The following is a 5000-nucleotide window of genomic DNA, read 5'->3' as shown; positions in this document are numbered from 1 at the left end:
CCGCCTGTCATGAGCCAAAGGTGCATCCTGACGTGGCAAATCAGATGATGCCGCAGGCATCCACTTACTATAATCACAATCAACAAACCGGCCGCCCCGCCCCGCCCCCCATTAAACCTTTCCTTACAACAATGTGTACCTTAACCTAACCTATATCGTACCGTAACCTAACCTATATCGTACCGTAACCTAACCTATGTCGTACCGTAACCTAACCTATGTCGTACCGTAACCTAACCTATGTCGTACCGTAACCTAACCTATGTCGTACCGTAACCTAACCTATGTCGTACCGTAACCTAACCTATGTCGTACCGTAACCTAACCTATGTCGTACCGTAACCTAACCTATGTCGTACCGTAACCTAACCTATGTCGTACCGTAACCTAACCTATGTCGTACCTTAACCTAACCTATGTCGTACCTTAACCTAACCTATGTCGTACCTTAACCTAACCTATGTCGTACCTTAACCTAACCTATGTCGTACCTTAACCTAACCTATGTCGTACCTTAACCTAACCTATGTCGTACCTTAACCTAACCTATGTCGTACCTTAACCTAACCTATGTCGTACCTTAACCTAACCTATGTCGTACCTTAACCTAACCTATGTCGTACCTTAACCTAACCTATGTCGTACCTTAACCTAACCTATGTCGTACCTTAACCTAACCTATGTCGTACCTTAACCTAACCTATGTCGTACCTTAACCTAACCTATGTCGTACCTTAACCTAACCTATGTCGTACCTTAACCTAACCTATGTCGTACCTTAACCTAACCTATGTCGTACCTTAACCTAACCTATGTCGTACCTTAACCTAACCTATGTCGTACCTTAACCTAACCTATGTCGTACCTTAACCTAACCTATGTCGTACCTTAACCTAACCTATGTCGTACCTTAACCTAACCTATGTCGTACCTTAACCTAACCTATGTCGTACCTTAACCTAACCTATGTCGTACCTTAACCTAACCTATGTCGTACCTTAACCTAACCTATGTCGTACCTTAACCTAACCTATGTCGTACCTTAACCTAACCTATGTCGTACCTTAACCTAACCTATGTCGTACCTTAACCTAACCTATGTCGTACCTTAACCTAACCTATGTCGTACCTTAACCTAACCTATGTCGTACCTTAACCTAACCTATGTCGTACCTTAACCTAACCTATGTCGTACCTTAACCTAACCTATGTCGTACCTTAACCTAACCTATGTCGTACCTTAACCTAACCTGTATTGCGCCTTAACCTAACCTGTATTGCGCCTTAACCTAACCTGTATTGCGCCTTAACGTAACCTGTATTGCGCCTTAACGTAACCTGTATTGCGCCTTAACGTAACCTGTATTGCGCCTTAACGTAACCTGTATTGCGCCTTAACGTAACCTGTATTGCGCCTTAACGTAACCTGTATTGCGCCTTAACGTAACCTGTATTGCGCCTTAACGTAACCTGTATTGCGCCTTAACGTAACCTGTATTGCGCCTTAACGTAACCTGTATTGCGCCTTAACGTAACCTGTATTGCGCCTTAACGTAACCTGTATTGCGCCTTAACGTAACCTGTATTGCGCCTTAACGTAACCTGTATTGCGCCTTAACGTAACCTGTATTGCGCCTTAACGTAACCTGTATTGCGCCTTAACGTAACCTGTATTGCGCCTTAACGTAACCTGTATTGCGCCTTAACGTAACCTGTATTGCGCCTTAACGTAACCTGCATTGCGCCTTAACGTAACCTGCATTGCGCCTTAACGTAACCTGTATTGCGCCTTAACGTAACCTGTATTGCGCCTTAACGTAACCTGTATTGCGCCTTAACGTAACCTGTATTGCGCCTTAACGTAACCTGTATTGCGCCTTAACGTAACCTGTATTGCGCCTTAACGTAACCGATATTGCGCCTTAACGTAACCTATATTGCGCCGTAACGTAACCTATATTGCGCCGTAACGTAACCCACATTGCCCCTTAACGTAACCCACATTGCCCCTTAACGTAACCCACATTGCCCCTTAACGTAACCCAACACACGTTGGGCCTTAACCCAACACACGTTGGGCCTTAACCCAACACACGTTGGGCCTTAACCCAACACACGTTGGGCCTTAACCCAACACACGTTGGGCCTTAACCCAACACACGTTGGGCCTTAACCCAACACACGTTGGGCCTTAACCCAACACACGTTGGGCCTTAACCCAACACACGTTGGGCCTTAACCCAACACACGTTGGGCCTTAACCCAACACACGTTGGGCCTTAACCTGCTCTGTAATTGTCATACGACGCGTTAAATTAGTGTAGTGTTGCCTAACTGCAACCCCCGCAATATAGTTTGCTACTCGCACTGCCCGGTCCCCAGTGTATCGCTTCATGTTAAACACCTTGCAGCTATACACTGTAATGTGGATGGCAGCAGGACGTACATGCTCAATGCCCTTTGCAGTTGTTCATTGGCATTTGCAGTTGTTCATTGGCATTCGCATGTGCGAAGCACTTAGCCTACGCTGTGGTACGGCCTGTGTCAACTGTCCGCTGATGTTGTACGTCCAAATCACACACTGTACTGCACATTGGTCCTCATGTACTGAATGATACATCGTGGTACATGTGACCGTACAACGACTGCGCCAACAACGGCGAACCATGCGGTCCAAATGTTGTGCACTCAGCTACGTGTCGTCTCCCTATAAGAGCTGGATTGCAGTGTGGTATGCCCTGGATGGCGATCAGCATGAGCCGTCTGTTGATGTAGTGGCGCGTGTTGTCAGACGTAGTCGTCTCTTCTCACACACCGTGATAGCATGGTGCACTGCGTTCCACATCTGCGACATGCGACAGAGGCCGGTTGACAGTCGTTCGCGCAATGGACATCGCATACGTACGGGGGCCACCTTCCACGTGTTCGCGAAGCGTGCACATGTTGTTGCGTGTATGTGGGCAGACATAGTGTGTCGTGACACCTGACACAGGCATGCAACAATCGTTGAATTTGCAAATGGCGATGGACGCCTACGTTTGCTGGTGACGTTATGCAAATGAACAACTGGTAAACCGTTGTGGTGCGGTTGTTCTCGCTAGAGGTGAATCAGTGATGGCGACGATCGGTTGAGCTACCAACCGGTTGTTCCAGCGATACCCACCATGCCCACGAACGTGAATGGCATCTGGGTGTGAAGCGATACGCGGCGGTGGCTGGGTGGGACCGTCCCCGGCCGGTGAGGGGGGGCCTCCCGGCGTGCTGGCCGCGCGGTGCGTGGGCGCACGCGCTACAGCCGGCTGGTGGGGGCGGCCAGTGGCAGGCGCGCCGGCCGACGGAGGCGGCAGGCGGCGCAGCTGCGCGCCGGCGCACCCTGCACGCGGCGCCGTGCGGCCAAAGTAGGTCCTCGCGGGCCCGGTGCGAAGCGCGGTGGACATCTGCAGTGTGCTGGTCCGATTGAGGACTGTGTGCGCTGAGGATGCGCCGCCGCCCGGCGCTCGGCGCCGCGACGCCGTCTGCTGCTCGGTCGCCTCTGCGGTTCTCGCAGGTGGTTTGTATCGCAGCTGTGCGGACGTGTTGGCGCGTGCGCTGTGCTGGGAGAGTTCGCTTCGGCACCCAAGTGGGGCTTTTGTCCTTCTGTGGCGCTGGCGTTGGAGCTGCCGGTCACCGTAGGTGGCGCGTGTTGTCTCCCGCCGGCAATGCCACGACAGCACGCTCCCGGGCCTCTGTCGGCAGCGGCAAGCTCAGTTGGGAGCACGGGTGGTCGCACCTAAAGCGTCTACTCGCCAAACTCCGGGCGATTGCGCCTCTCTCGAACCCGACCAAGTACTTAGGACGGCGCTGCGCGCCGCCGGGACCTGAGAGGGTTTCGAGGTGTATTGTGCAGGGGAGCTCAGCCTCCTCCTGTTTGCAGAATAATTGAGCGGACGCTTGCGTGTTCGCGCGGGCCCCCGGGACACACTCCCGGGCGGCCGGCTGCTCAGCTCTAGTTGACGCAGCTCCCTGGTTGATCCTGCCAGTAGTCATATGCTTGTCTCAAAGATTAAGCCATGCATGTCTCAGTACAAGCCGCATTAAGGTGAAACCGCGAATGGCTCATTAAATCAGTTATGGTTCCTTAGATCGTACCCACGTTACTTGGATAACTGTGGTAATTCTAGAGCTAATACATGCAAACAGAGTCCCGACCAGAGATGGAAGGGACGCTTTTATTAGATCAAAACCAATCGGTCGGCTCGTCCGGTCCGTTTGCCTTGGTGACTCTGAATAACTTTGGGCTGATCGCACGGTCCTCGTACCGGCGACGCATCTTTCAAATGTCTGCCTTATCAACTGTCGATGGTAGGTTCTGCGCCTACCATGGTTGTAACGGGTAACGGGGAATCAGGGTTCGATTCCGGAGAGGGAGCCTGAGAAACGGCTACCACATCCAAGGAAGGCAGCAGGCGCGCAAATTACCCACTCCCGGCACGGGGAGGTAGTGACGAAAAATAACGATACGGGACTCATCCGAGGCCCCGTAATCGGAATGAGTACACTTTAAATCCTTTAACGAGTATCTATTGGAGGGCAAGTCTGGTGCCAGCAGCCGCGGTAATTCCAGCTCCAATAGCGTATATTAAAGTTGTTGCGGTTAAAAAGCTCGTAGTTGGATTTGTGTCCCACGCTGTTGGTTCACCGCCCGTCGGTGTTTAACTGGCATGTATCGTGGGACGTCCTGCCGGTGGGGCGAGCCGAAGGCGTGCGACGCGCCTCGTGCGTGCTCGTGCGTCCCGAGGCGGACCCCGTTGCAATCCTACCAGGGTGCTCTTGAGTGAGTGTCTCGGTGGGCCGGCACGTTTACTTTGAACAAATTAGAGTGCTTAAAGCAGGCAAGCCCGCCTGAATACTGTGTGCATGGAATAATGGAATAGGACCTCGGTTCTATTTTGTTGGTTTTCGGAACCCGAGGTAATGATTAATAGGGACAGGCGGGGGCATTCGTATTGCGACGTTAGAGG

The 5000-nt window shown here is 51.8% G+C and overlaps 1 non-coding gene across 1 annotated transcript in view; it reads left to right on the top strand.

Annotated features, from left to right (window-relative positions):
* Positions 1 to 3999: 3999 nt before the first annotated feature.
* The window catches only part of LOC124579176, a 1910-nt gene continuing 909 nt past the window's right edge, over positions 4000 to 5000 (top strand). The window contains exon 1 of the ribosomal RNA XR_006972896.1: positions 4000 to 5000. This exon is cut by the window's right edge and continues 909 nt beyond it. This is a non-coding gene — a ribosomal RNA (small subunit ribosomal RNA).

The sequence above is a fragment of the Schistocerca americana genome, unplaced genomic scaffold (assembly GCF_021461395.2).
Source record: "Schistocerca americana isolate TAMUIC-IGC-003095 unplaced genomic scaffold, iqSchAmer2.1 HiC_scaffold_297, whole genome shotgun sequence".
Taxonomy (NCBI): domain Eukaryota; kingdom Metazoa; phylum Arthropoda; class Insecta; order Orthoptera; family Acrididae; genus Schistocerca; species Schistocerca americana.
This window is presented reverse-complemented; position numbering and strand designations above follow the sequence as displayed.